Genomic DNA, 15,187 nt, shown 5'->3' with positions numbered 1-15,187 from the left:
TCTTGGTGCCCTTTGCCCATTTAGCATTCTTTTTGACTTCTCAGTGTCTTCCATTTCTAAAATTGGGAATTCTTCAAATTTGTGGGTTGCGCTTACCTCTAACTTTATGAGCTCCCTTGGAGTTATGACGTGAGCCTTAATCTACCCCACCCCACACATGAGCCTTTTCTCACCCCAGACAAGGAATTGAAGGCTGGCAGCCCAAGAAGGCAGGGTGCTACAGAATTCCTTCTGGGAAGAATGGCGGATGCTACTTCCATTTGCCAGTGGCAACGCCCTTTGTCCGCAACATGGCATTGGCAAATGGCAATGTCTGTGCTGCCTTACCTTCAGGCCTGTGCTGTCTTCTTGGAAGCAGTTCTGTGGACTACCCATCTATTCCTCCTAGGTATTCAGTGAGCTAACCAATATCCTCTTCTGCTTAAATTCACAAGGGTTGATAGTTGTTGGGTGCAACTTAGATTTTTGGTGTTTTAAATGTATTTAACACCTACAAGTTTTTAAATGTACCAGCACTTTACAAACATTAACTCATTTAATTTTAATAACTAAGGGTCTAAGTAGGGACTATTATTATCCCCATTTTATACATAAGGAAACCAAGTTACAGAGAAGACACATCATTTGCCTTAGATAACTCTGTTGGTCAGGGGCAGACCTGGGATTCAAACCCAGGCTGTGAATCATTAGGTGCCCCTGCCTCCCAGGCCAATCTTTCCGCATGTCTTACCCTGCAATTCTTCTCACTATTCTTACCTGCCCTCATGCTTGGACATTCCTCATCCCATAATGAACCATAAAGGCCGGCATCTAGACTGGCCTGGTTACTTCCCCAATTTACAAACCAAGTCATTAAAAAAAGGGTAGGTATTTCCTTCTGAGACCTAAAAATACTTCTTGACAATTATAAGGAACAACTGTTCTTGAAAAATTGTAGTGTTTGCCTCAACTAAGTAGCTGTGTGAATGCCTAATACTTTGTAGACATAAGGAGGAAATATTGCTGTCAGTTAGGGAACAGCAAAGCCAAAAGAAATATTGATATTAATTCAAGCCAATTTATGAGACCATTCCTGGTGTGCAATAGGCTATGTTGAAATCTTGAAGAAAGTAGGCTATTTCTATGTTGGATGTTGAGAAGAAATCTGTGATAAATATCATTGCTGGTTCTGAGGGTTTTATGGTTTATGCTTCTGTCTTTGTCTTTCTCATTTCAAGCCCTCTGTCTTCATATTAATTGGTTCATGATCTTGAGCAAAGCAGTAAGTGGCATCCAAAAATACATGCCTCTCAGAGGGCAGGGAACCAAGCAAGGAGAACCGTGGTCCCAAAGACTCATCAGTGCTCTGTTCCCATTTATTCCTTCTGGACCTGTCACAGCCTTCTCACAACTCCTTCTGCTGGCTATTGCTAAGTGTCCAGCACCCCCTTTGAAGAGGATTTTAAAAACAATGCAATTGCCTTCCACTTAGGTCACATATATGCTTGAGAGATTTGCCAGAAGGTTTCAGTATGTGAGGAGATTTTTTTATAAGTGAAAGGCAACAGTTGAGGATTGGATAAGAGAAGAGTGGTCATATACATCGACAGTAGGGACCTGGGTGAAAAGTGGGAAAGGATTCTCAAATGGTGAGAGTAAAAAGGCATAAATACTGCAGCAGGGGAAACTATGGATTCTCCTTTTTGGCTTAAAGAGGAAAAAAAAAGTACAGGTAATTGCCAGTTAGATATGAGAGAGTAGCCTGGCTTAAAGCAGGAGTGTATCCATCCCATTATGCCACCTGAGTGGGCTCTGACAGGTTGGAATATGTAGGAAGCATCAAGAGGACCAGGAGGGAAGAGAACAAGAGAAGAGAATGAAATTAGGCTTGTCTGTAATACCATACTCTTCAAAATTCCAAGGACTTTACAAAGAATGTGTCTGGACTAACAAAAATCCCCGTAAAGGGTAGCCAGTGTATAAATAAACACAAATTAGAGGTTCAGGTATTCTTGTCGCAACACGGCTGCTGTGGGCATTCCATTGCCTGCTGCATGCCTGCAAGAGGTTCTAGGTGGCATGGTTCTCCAAGTTGGTCTGGGGATGTCTGTGGTTCCCAGACACTTTCAGGGCATCTATAAGGCACTGACACATCAAAGGAGATGAGTGGCAACCCTGTCCTTCAGGTGGACACATTTTGAAAGGCTGCTGCTGTTTGCTCTCTGTGATCCAGAGAATAGAGAAAAAAAGAATTTCGCGTTGTCCATTTCAGGGAAGCTTCTTGAAGTGAGTGAAGGAACTGTGTCCAAGGACAGTGTTCAGTGAGGCGTGGTTTTCTTCTTGTCCTTATGCAAGCTTTTTCCTGAATGTGCCACAGACAGCCTCCCATATTTTCTCCTATATTCTGACCCCATAGAGACCCCCCTCCTCTGTCTCCCCATCCTTCTACACAAAATTTCAGTGGCACCTCCTATGGGAAGACCTCTTTGAGCACCTCTTCTACCCCCAGGCAGACTTCATTTCCTCCTCACCTGAGTCCCCAGCATTCCAAGAGTTATTATTGTGTATTGCTTGCAACTCGTTGTCTACCCCATGCTGAATGTTCTTCCTTTAGAGGGAAATGCACAGCTTCTTCTTCTTTTTTTTTTAATATAATTTATTGTCAAATTTGTTTAAAAAAAAGTGAAGAGATATATTCTTTGACCCTAAGCATGCTTGTAGCCCACACAACTGGACTCTGGGTGGCATTCTTAGGAGTCTCTCCATTTATCTTTCCCAGGTCATCTGAAATATTATTTCCCTTTTCTCAAACCTCACTCATTCTTTATGACCCGAGCCAAACCCCAACTCCTCCATGAAGGGATCGATGGTGACTCTAATTTTGCTGGCCAAACTTTTCTCTAAAATACTGTTAAATTAAGACTCTGTGCCACACAGTGTAAAAAACAGATATTTCTAATCTGTATTGGATTGTTTCCTTGTTTCCTGTGAGTTACTCTCATCCCCTATTCAGGAGTTGAGCTTCTGAAGAGGCTAATTTATCATATACTTTTTATATTAGGTGCTTCCCAAACTCCTTCCAGCTGCAAATAAAAACTCCAGCTCAAACTAGCTTCAACAAGAAGGACATTTCTTATCTCATGTAGTTAGAGGACCAGCCATTGGGCGGGCTCTAGGCTTGGCATGTTGGGGTCTCAGCTCCACCTCTCTCTGTGATGCTCTGCCTTCTTTTATGAGTTGATTTCATCTTCGGGCCAGTAGGAGAATGGCTGTGACCATTCCTGAGCCCCTTCAGTTATGACAATATCTGGAGAGAATAAATGCCTACGGGAATGTGGAAACTTATTCTATAACTTCTTCAGAAGACCACCTCACACCGGAATTAGCCAGAATTGAGTTACATGGCATTTCTTCAACTATGCGAGGAGATGGGATTGCCATGAGGGCTGCAAATTGCCCCAGAGCTGAGGACAATATCAGTTTCCTCAAGGTCATGTATGGTGATGATGAAGGAGGTGAGATATTTGAACATAAAAGAAGGAAGAATGGAGGATGAGCATCAGATAGACGATCAGTGGTAGACTGGGGCTGCCTTGTGCAGGTTGGTAAGAGCCAACTGTTAAAGTTAGGAATTTTTCGGGGCGCCTGGGTGGCGCAGTCAGTTAAGCGTCCAACTTCAGCCAGGTCACGATCTCGCGGTCCGTGAGTTCGAGCCCCGCGTCAGGCTCTGGGCTGATGGCTCAGAGCCTGGAGCCTGCTTCCGATTCTGTGTCTCCCTCTCTCTCTGCCCCTCCCCCGTTCATGCTCTGTCTCTCTCTGTCCCAAAAATAAATAAATGTTGAAAAACAAAAATTTAAAGTTAGGAATTTTGAGCGCTAGGGTTCAACACAATCATTATCAAAAATTAAATTATAATAAGCTTTCAATTAAAGTATATTAGGGGCACCTGGGTGGCTCACTCAGGTAAGTGTCTGACTCTTGATTTCGGCTCAGGTCATGATCTCACAGTTCATTAGATCGAGCCCTTGTTGGGCTCCATGCTAAGCCTGGAGCTGGCTTGGGATTCTCTCTCCCTCTCTCTCTCTGCCCCTGTCCTGCTTGTTCTCTCTCTCTCTCTCTCTCTCTCTCTCTCTCTCTCTCTCTCTCAAAAATAAATAAATAAATAAACATGAAAAAATAAAGTGTATTAAAGGAAAGGTAAAGTCACTACTTCCTAATTATTTTTATTACATCACACTATTATCTATGCTTTTGATGTTATTTACAGTTGTATCTGTATGGTAGAAATACTACGTAATGGAGAACTACTGTGCACTCTCAACCCTGTATTCAGTGATATCACACTGATCACTTGAAAAGAGCCATGGTATGAGTATTTACACCATGGAAACAGTGAAATGATACAAATCAGGGCTTGATTTATGGCTTGGCTGATTATCATTTAAGAAAGTGATGGAGAAAATGTTATCAGTGTATATTAGAACTAAAAATGTGTTTTACCTGTAGCCATTATATTGTGAATAGCACAAAATACTGAAGAAATGGTCTTCCAGGTTTCAAAAGCCATTATTTGAAGCAGCAAAGTCATTTGCATCATTGATAAATGAGTTAAGTTTTGACAAAAATCTTCCTTGTTTCACTTCCATATTACTCATTAACATAAATGAGCATAGCAACCAACGTTCAGGTCAGAGTTACATTCATTTGTTACCAGCAACCATAGAATAATCATGGGTACAGGAGTTCAGAAAAAAAATCAACAAAAGCATTCTGTGAGAATCAATTGGTTTTATGAAATTCACAATAAAAAATACTGCAGGGGCACCTGGGTGGCTCAATTGGTTGAGCAACTGATTTGGGCTCAGGTCCTGATCTTGCGGTTTGTGAGTTCAAGCCCCACGTCTGGCTCTGTGCTGACGGCTCAGAGCCTGGAGCCTGCTTTGGTTTCTGTGTCCCCCTCTCTCTCTGCCCCTCCCCTACTCGTGCTCTGTCTCTGTCTCTGTCTCTCTCTCTCAAAAAAAAAATATATTTATATAAATTATTAAAAATATTGTATATTTTACTATTATTTATAAGTTTTGTGTTACATGCCCTTTATATTAGTAAAATCTATCATGTAAAGTACTGATACATGTAGCACATATACTATATACAGCATGAATAACTGTATATATATATATATGTATATATATACACACCTGCCCCTGGATTGCCCATTGGTAAACATTATCAGCACAACACAGGGACCACCAATATATTTACTACAACATCCTCAATGACCAACTAACTATAGTTAATTTTTTTTGGGGGGGTGCCATTTAGAAAATATATTGATCCGATTTTAGATCTCCTCAGTAAGTTGAAAGATTCAGAATCATTCACTAAGTTTATTTTTTATGGAGATAGAAGTTTGAGTGGGCACTTTCCTTTGCTTTAGTTTGCTGGAGATTTCAGCAAACCAGTTATTTCCTTATTGGGTCTGTAGTGTGAATCAGTCCCAATTCCTGGTAATAATAAGCCACACTGATGAAGAGATTTACAGTGATAGGAGGGTGTTCAGTCGGGAAGGTGCTCAGCTCCGAGTTTATACCAAGGGAAATGAGGAACTCCATTCATAGAATGTTTCTGCCTCCTTTTTGACTTGCTTTTTCCTGATGAGCAGATCAGCAATCACCAGCTGTTCTATATTTCTATCATGTTACCCAGCAGTAGGAAGAAAGAAAAGTTTTTGGCCCCTGGAAGTGCATGTTAAAATTTGAATCTCTTCCCAGGCCAGATGTGATTTGGAGATGTGCCCTCCTTGTGGAAGTTACTCCCTGGGCTTCATTCCCAAATGATAGTTTCTCTTCTCAGTAAATGTGATACATGTTGAAATGGAAAATGAAGGAAACCTAGTCATTATGGTTTTCTCCATAATATTATATCTCTTTATTGCTTATCTCAACTGTGCTTCTCTTTTAGATTCTCAATATGGTTAAGCAAATTTGACACCTCATCTCTGGTTGTTGTTATTATTATTATTATTATTATTAGCATAAGGGCAGTAATTTATTGATCCTCAATATGCATCAAGGACTAGGCCAAATATTTACCTACATCTTCTCTAATCCCCATAATGACCACAGATAGAGATAATCTTTTTTTTTCTTTTTTACAAATAAGTACACTGCAACCCAAAGAGATTTAATACCCAGGTTTTTTTAAAGTTTTTTTGTGTTTATTTATTTTTGAGAGAGACAGAGTGCAAGTGGGGGAGGGGCAGAGAGAGAGACACACACACAGAATCTGAAATAGGCTCCAGGCTCCACACTGTTAACACAGAGCCCGATGCAGGGCTCTAACTCACCAACTGCAAGATCACGACCTGAGCCGAAGTCGGACGCTTAATCAACTGAGCCACCCAGGCGTCCCAATAACCAAGGTTTTAATCAGAGTCTGTCTGACACCAAAGCTTCCATTTTTTTTCAGTACACCAGGATTTCTTTCCTCCCCCAATAACTCATTAGGACACAATCCTATTGGAGAAACATATTGAATGATTACAAATTTTAAAAGTTGCATTTGGATAATAGGCAGTAAGCCACACTGGACATTTTTACCTTAAGCCTGACCATTTGCTAACGGTCCATTAATAGTATTGATTTTTTTTTAATTGACTTTTGATATCCTCACAAGTCTGCTAAGGTCAAGTGGAGCCAGGGCAATAAGTACTCAGAGAAACTCCCTGACAACCTAGTGACAATCCAGGCACATTGGGGCACAAGGTCCTCTGTTTCATTGGTTTTATAAACCTCTTGGTATTTGGCTCTCAGAAAGCAGGCTGACTTCAGTCTCTTCAAATATAACCACGTAGAATTTTTTCATGTTTCATTGTGTAGTTGGCATGCTCCAGGGGTCCAGCAGTGCCAGAAACGAAGTGTGCCCTATCTGAAGTGGCTATTATTTTCCTGGTGGAATCCTAGCCAGAAAGGGGCTGCATTAGGTGTAAAGCCAACCAGGCAAGGAGCAAGAAGCCTTTCAGCAAAGGGATCCTTTACTATTATGGAAGGTCTTCATTCTAAATCTCACATTGTGCAATCTGAAGACATAAAAAGGGGACCAAGATAGCACAGAACCACGGCAATTCCTGGCATCCACAGCCAAGTGGCATCATGCTTAGAGAGAGAAAGGTATCACTGGTGTCCTTTTACTTCCGTGGAATGCTTCTAAATATCAGAATCAAAAGCAAACGGAGATGCTTTATATCACAACAATAGAGATGCGCTATGCCATTACAGGTCAGGATAGGCTTGTCCAAGTTTATAAGCTCAACCCAGTCCTCAGATACACAACTAACTTCAGCCTCCCCTAAGAAGATTCTCTCCAGCTCCCTTTATCAGATCACTGACATGAGCAATGAGAGCAGCCTTGGAATAAAGGAAGCATCACTAAAACACAACAAAGTCCATGGCAATTTCTTCAAAATGTTTTCCTCCTGTACCTGCTTAAAGAATTATGAAAAACTATATACCTCTGACAGTTTTTAAAAAAATTTTTTTTTAACATTTATTTATTATTGAGAGACAAAGAGAGAGCATGAGCATGGGAGGGTCAGAGAGAGGGGAGACACAGAATCCAAAGCAGGCTCCAGGCTCTGAGCTGTCAGCACAGACCCCGACGCAGGGCTCAATCCCACAAACTGCAAAAACCGCGAGATCATGACCTAAGCTGAAGTTGGACGCTTAACTGAATGAGCCACCCAGGCGCCCCTCTGACAGTTTAAATTTACAAATTTTACCATGCATTTTTGTAGTTGCAAAGGATGTAGTTTCTGACATACAGTATGTTGTCTATGCGCATTCAAGATCTTTTCAACAAAACCTTGAAGTTACAGATTTAGTACAATCTATTGACAGCATCGACCACATAAACTAATTGACAAAGGGAGTCCTCATTATCAAACTAATAAGGAAATCAGGAATACTTTGTGTCAGAAAAAAAAAAAGTAATTTAAAAACTTCAGCTACCCTATTTAATATGCATTTCCCCTTGACAACCTTCTCCTAAGTGTGAGAGAGAGAATGAGAGAGAACAGAGTTGTCACCTGGATGACATAAAACCACCGCACTCTTCAATATTTCTCATCCACCCCTTCTTGGCTTCCTGCCAGGGGACCCTCCCTCGGAGGGATGTGTGCTTGAGTTGACCATTTGTTTTTACTCCTAGAGCAAAGGGCTTGGTAGCATTAACGGTGATTAGTGTGCCTTTCTGTTCACATGGGAGAGTGTCTGTCATGAAGATGGAGGTAACAGGAGACTGTGACAGCAGAGACGTTCTCAGGCAAAGTATTTAGGGAAAGGTTATAGGGAAGTTGAGCCTGAAAGATTATCTTCTCAAAGCTTTCAATGCTGTGTACAGATGGCAAACTCTTCCTGACCCCAGAAGTAAGCAAACCATATTTTTGAAAAGCCACTGTTTCGAGCCACGTGCATGGAAACGAATAGGGTTTTGTTGTCGGGATTCTGTATTTATGAGTTTCTGGATCTTCCTTCCTTCTTCCCTCCCGTTTCCCTCCCTCCCTTCATCATCTGATAGGAACAGGGAGCACCTGTTTCTCCTCCAATATCAGATGCTCTGACAGTCATTAAAATTCCCCATCCTCAAATGGGATAGAAGTTGCTCTCTATTTGCCTTTCCTTGGGGCTGACAAAAATGTTTCCTCCTTACATCGAGACATGACACAGAGAGAATTTCCCATTAAGTTCATGAAGCATAGTATCAGAGCCCCTCGCTTTCATAGTCTTTTCCAAGCTGTTGGGAGAGATCTTTCGTTTTTTTCAAAGTACTTTGGTATTCTCTTACTTAAAGAGGACCCCTCCCCCAAAATGTATAAACTTCCCACCTCATTAGGATTTCCAGGCTTAGAAGATAAAAATTCAAGATGCCCTGTTAAATTTAAATTTTAGATAAAAAATTAATATGTTTTGTTACTCCAAATATTGAATCAGACATAGTTATACTAAAAAAAAAAAAGTGGTGTTGTTAATCTGAAATTTTGACTAGCAGCAACTTTTGTTTATCTGCTGCCCTACCTGCCTCCAAACTTTGATCCTCCCTTGTTTGGACACTGAACGACAAGGTAAGCTTTGCTGTTCCCAAATCAGAAAAAGATATCTTTAGCTTTGTATTCCTAAACTCTTCTCAGATTATAATACGAGACTTTGAATGTCTGTCCTGACCAATCTTATGCAACATTTTTTTTTCAGCACATTTTTGCTGCAGAAACACAAATCAAAATAAGTTCTTAATTCTGGGAAAATGAGAAACTCTGTTTCTTCTCTAGTGGCAGACAAGAGAACTAGGGAATGTCACTGTTGTTCTTTATGTTGGGATTTAGCATAGAACATTTGTGCTTGGAAAGGAAGCTCCTTAGGTGGCTACAGAGAAGAAACAGCCTGAGCAAGGGAGGGGAGAAGTAGGCTCAAGAAGGTTTTGTTGCAATAGGAAGTACTGGAAACTAGTGTTTCTCAAATGTTTTGGACCTTGACCTACAGTGAGAAATACATTTTTCGTAGTGACCCACAAACACACTTCCATATATATGTGAATGAAACAAAAATTGCATGGAGCATTCATCATTACATGTACAATTATTACGTATAATGGACACTGATATTTTCTACTCTGATCTCTCGGCCTCTCTCTCTCTCTCTCTCTCTCTCTCTCTCTCTCTCTTAAAGAGCTGATTGCCCTCAACCAACTGATGGACCATGATCTGTAGTTTAGAAACCACTGCACAGAACTGCTCAGGGAACTGTCTGTGGCGGTCTCCGACAGAAAAGGATTTCCATTGCATCACAATGGAAATCAATGAGATGCTTCCTTCATTGAGAAGATTTTTTTTTTTAAGTGTTGCACTTTTTCTTAAAAATGCTTTTTTAACGTTTATTTGTTTTTGAGAAGAGAGAGAGAGAGCATGAGCTGCGGAGGAGAGAGAAAGAGGGAGACACAGAATCTGAAACAGGCTCTAGGCTCCGAGCTGTCAGCACAGAGCCCCACGCGGGGCTCGGGCTCACAGATCGTGAGATCATGACCTGAGCCGAAGTCGGATGCTTAACCAACTGAGCCACCCAGGTGCCCCGATACTTTTTTTTTTTTTAATGTTTATTTATTTTTGAGAGAAACAGAGACCGTGAGAGGGAACTGGGCAGAGAGGGTGGGAGACAGAGGATCAGGATCTGAAATGGCCTCTGTGCTGATAGCAGATAGCCTGATGCTGGGGCTCGAACTCACAAACTGCGAGATCATGACCTAACCCACAGTAGGACGCTTAATTGACTGAGCCACCCAAGCACCCCCTTCATTGAGAAGATCTTGCACTGAAAACAATGTTAACTGAACAGCACACTTAGCAACAGTTCGTTCATGTTCTGGTGTGAGTTCCTTTTCCTTTCACAAGGGGGAATAAATGCTTCCCAGGTGAGCACCAATCCCTCAGATGATGCTTTGAGAAGCAGTTGCAAGCTAGAGTCTGACACAGAAGAGATGAGATAAAACCGTGGAGGAGGGGTCCAGAGGAGCATAGAGGGGATGTGTGAGGAGGACAGAAGAGCGAATGGTGAGTGCCTCTTGGAAAGCCCATGAATACACATCACTGAGACCAACATACCTGATTTGGAGAAGATGTACATACTTTTCCAGAGATCCCATCCAACTGGAGGAAAAAGTGCCTCTCGGACAACTGGCCCAACAACAGAAATTTAATCCCTGCATGGAGAGGAATGGGTCTGAGAAAATGTGAAGATTTACTGCAAAGAACTCTACTGCTTTTCGTTACTCTGAAAAAAATGAACTCCACCTCCCACTCTCTACAGTGTCTGTGTCAGATCCCATCCTTTCTCTTGGAGTCCTCAATTATTTTGTCTAGTCCCCTCCATCTAAGTTAATGACCTTGCCTTATGCTTTTTAGAGAAAGTGGAAGGTCTCAGAAGGGAATTCCTTTACTTTTTCTCTACTAAACCTACCAGCCCCCTAGCACTGCCCTCAGTCTCCCATCCCAAAGAATGTGATCCGCGTCAACATGAGGAATTAAGAGAATCTCCATTACCCCATGACAAGCCCAGCATACAAACCCTAGATTATATTGCTGGGTTCTACTGAAACAGAAAAACAGGTGAGAGACAAGTAAATAATGCTGAACAAAACAGATCCATCAGGCTGCCAAACAGCTTTATTCTAATTGCACTCTAAATCTTGGAATTTGAGAAGAAAATAATATGGATTAACAGGCTCTCATCTCTCTTTAGATAACATCAGTGGTTTAGCCACTCCTTTGGAAAACTGTCTCTAAGTCATACTGGTTGGGGGAGGGCTATCAACTGTTCATCCTTGCATGTGTGGTGGGTTCCTGCCCCACCTGACACCTTCCAGCACTCGCACCTTTGACTCTCTTCTGCCATCTTTCATCCTTCCCTCTCTTTCAGGTCCTTCTCATCCTTCCCGAGCTTTCAGATATGTCATGGTATACCCATCTCAAAAAAAAAAAAAAAAAAAAATGTGCCTCCATTTACGCCATGTCCTCCTCCGGGGTCTGCGCTCCCTCTCAGCTCCCCTTCACAAGTTGCCATCTGCATTTATTCCCCTTTGCTAGCCTGCCTTCAGCACCTCTACCCCTCCACCAAAAATACTCGTTATGAAGGTCATCAGTGGCTTCTTTATTGCTAAAGCTAACGGAGACTTTCATTTCTCACCTTCCTCAACATTTTAGCAGCTTGAGACACAGTTCTGTCTCCGTTGTCTTTGAAAGACTGTGAGTTTGGCGTCCCTGATAACACATCTACTCTCTTGGCTTTTCCTCCTCCTTTTTTTTTTTTTTTTTTCTTTTAGAGGACATCCCTCCTCTATTCTTTACTGGCTTATCCGTCTTGAATTGATCTTTGAATGTTGGGATATCTCTCTCGCATCAAGAAAAAGACACTCCCTTAATATGCCCCACTCAGGTAAATGGCAACTCCATTCATTGGATTGCTCCCTGATCAAGTCCTGTTGACTCCACCTCCAATACCTATGTCAAGTGTGTTCACTTTACTCAGTCTCCAGTGCTACTACCCTAGGCCAAGCCACCATCACACTTCACCTCTTTTCTTGCCATAGTTTCCTTATTGGTCTCCACATTTCTAATTTTGCCCTTACTTCCACCCTACCCACCAAGCCATTTCTCATACAGCAATCATAGTAATATTTTTAAAACAGAAATCAAACTATGTCACTTCCTTGCTTGAAAATAAGAAATCATTTCCCTTTGAACTTAAAATAGAACCCAAGCTTTTGAACATGGTCTACAAGGCCCTGTGTCATCTGAGTCCTGCCCATCTGTCAAACCATCCTTCCTTCCATTCTCCCATGTAACTCTCTATTACACAGCCCTTCTCTTACTTCGTTACATGGTCAAGATCTTTCCTGCCTCAGGCCCTCTGCACACACTGTCCCCTCTTCTGCGATTGCCCCTGTCCTTCACCTGCTCATCTATCCTTCAGGTAGCAGTTGAAATATTAATTCTTTAGAGAAACCACTCCCAAATCACTCATTCCCACCTCTTATAATCTCTTAACACCCTGTATTTTCTTCATAACAGATACTACAATTTATAATTAAGTAATGATGATCTCTATGTTCTTTTGTTTGTTTGCTTAATATTTAACTGCAAGTTCTAGTGCCTGGAATAGTACCTAACACATTGTAAATGTTCAACAATTTTTTAATGAATGAATGAATGAGGAATATGATGACCACTTGTATTGAATGTACTCTAAACATTCACAAGCCGTATCTCCTTCAACCCTAGGACTACTGACATACCCTTCACACAATGCATGTGACAGGGCCAGACATCTGTTTATCATCTACCAGTGGTGTGCTGGAATGGGCTTGTATAGGCTTAAGAGAGCCAGTTCTGGACATCTCTTCTCAATTTCACATTTAGTGACATCATGTTAGTAGCTATGTTGGGAACACTTATACCACCAAAAAATAAGCAAATGGTGGAAATCAAGACTTTCTTTTTTCTTTAGAAAACCACTTTACCAGCACACCACTGGTGTCTCCTATACACCCAGCATCATGTTAGTAATTATGGAGCCACCATTAAAAATAGGTCATGGTCACTATTTAGTAAGTTTCCAGTCTAGTTTAGGAACTATGACGTACATCAGGAATCAAGAAGAATCAGGATACAGATGGGCAGTGTGAGAGCATCGTGATCAGAAAAGGAAGAAATCAGTATGGGTTGGTAACAATGGAGACTCAGAAGGTGGAACCAATGCTGAAATCAACGGATGGAGAGGATCTATTTAATGAATAGTACCACGAAGGGCAATCCTGACAGAGGAGCAGGGAGGATCCAGGGCTGGTCGTGAGCCAGGGAAATGGAGTTGGAATGGGAGTGGGAAGAAAGTGAGAAGGTTGTCTCAGTTGGAAAGAGTTGCTCTTGAAAATTTCTTTTTAAATGTAACTTTGGTAAATTGGGTTATATATATTTTAAGTTTATTTATTTTGAGAGAGAGAGTGTGTGTGCATGTACATGCAAACAGGGGGCAGGGGCAGAGAGAGAGAGAGAGAGAGAGAATCCCAAACAGACTCCACACATCAGCACAGAGCCCAACTTGAGGCTTGAACCCATGAACGCCAAGATCATGACCTGAGCCAAAACCAAGAGCGGGATGCTTAACCAACTGAGCTACCCAGGTGCCTCTGATCATATTTTTAAATGAAAACTTTAGTTAAAGAATTTTTAAGGCAAGTCTTTTTCTTTTTTGTCTAACGGTGAAGTATTTAAAGGATCAGCAATCTTCCTCTATTATTCATATTTAAGTTTTGACCAGTAACTTTCCCTTGAAACCATGGATATCCTCCCAAATCACATCTCCAACGTGCTGGATGAACTGGCAAGGTGAGGGCTTCCCCTATCTTGGCCCTCAGCTCCTTCTTGTGAAATGAAATGGTCCAACTTGATTGTCCCTAAGGTCCTTCATAGCCCAGAAGAACTGTATAGTTGTCATCTGCCTCTTGGTTTCAGCTCAGGTCATGATCTCACAGTTCGTGAGTTTAAGCCCCGCGTTGGGCTCTGCATTGACAGTTCAGAGACTGCTTGGAATTCTCTCTCCCTTCCTCTATCTCTGCCTCTCCCCTTTTCTCTCTCTCTCAAAATAAATACATACATACATAAAAATAAATAAATAAAAACTTAAAAAAAATAAAAAATAAAATACTGCTTCCTTTTTAAAAAGGAAGAAAAACTGCAGAGTTCTAAATGGTTAGGCATGTGAACTACATTTCTAAGTGAGTCGAGGAAGGCCAAGAAAACATCATTCTAAAACTTCCTTTCCTGTGATTAAAGGACTCCCAGGGGTTGCATTTGGGCACAAAAGGGTGAAGTAAAACAACCCTTTGGCTACAGAGTTAGGTCAATTTTCTTTTAGCCAGAGAAGGGATTTGGCATCTGAGGATATAGCAGGAGACCCCATGGGTTCTCCACATGAACACCATTAGGGAAGTCCAATAACCATTTGACAGGGAAATAAGGTCACTATTTTTAAATCAACAGGAAAAGAGCAGAACATCAAGAGAGAAGGGTGATTTATCCTGTGACCAGAGTGCACAGAATCGACTGGAGAAACTAATCAAATCAGACTTGATAAAGCCGATGCTGCCTTATATCCCCTGTGCCTAGAAGCCTTGTCAAGCTGGTCTGCCATGGATCCTGATTTAAAATACAAGCTGACTCCTTCACCCCTTCTGAGTAGCAATCCAGCTGCATGGATTTCAGTAATTGGGTTTTTTTTAATCATTATTATTAACTATAACGTGAGGCTTGATGCTAAGTAATGGCAAAGGGCTGGTGTCTATCGACACACGGGCACCCATGGAATCCCCAGGTAGGGCCGGATCTGGGCTCTCCAGGGCCCCCTTTTTCTCTCCCTTTCTGCCTCCTCCTCCCCAAAGGCAGGAACAGCTGTTGCCAGGTTGGCTTGTTCAGCCCACTCATCTCAAGCTACCCTGAAGCGGCAAGACAGCAGGCAGCCAGCCTGATGTTCTTTCCCCGTTCAGCACAGCCCAGCTGTGGCTCAGTAGGCCATGTTGGCATCTGGCTCAGAGAGAGGCAAGGCTGAAATCTTCTGAGTCTGGAGTTACCGGGTCCAGCTGGCTGTGGCCATGGCAGAATATGAGGGTC

The 15,187-nt window shown here is 41.8% G+C and overlaps 1 long non-coding RNA gene across 1 annotated transcript; it reads left to right on the top strand.

Moving 5' to 3' along the window:
• Positions 1–3,266: 3,266 nt before the first annotated feature.
• Positions 3,267–14,776, top strand: LOC121042090 (uncharacterized). The gene is made up of 2 exons (XR_005795963.1): positions 3,267–3,580; positions 14,561–14,776. It is a non-coding gene; the product is annotated as an uncharacterized LOC121042090 (long non-coding RNA).
• The last annotated feature ends 411 nt before the right edge of the window (positions 14,777–15,187 follow it).

Source organism: Herpailurus yagouaroundi, unplaced genomic scaffold (assembly GCF_014898765.1).
Source record: "Herpailurus yagouaroundi ecotype Mexico unplaced genomic scaffold, PumYag 184, whole genome shotgun sequence".
Lineage (NCBI taxonomy): Eukaryota > Metazoa > Chordata > Mammalia > Carnivora > Felidae > Herpailurus > Herpailurus yagouaroundi.
This window is presented reverse-complemented; position numbering and strand designations above follow the sequence as displayed.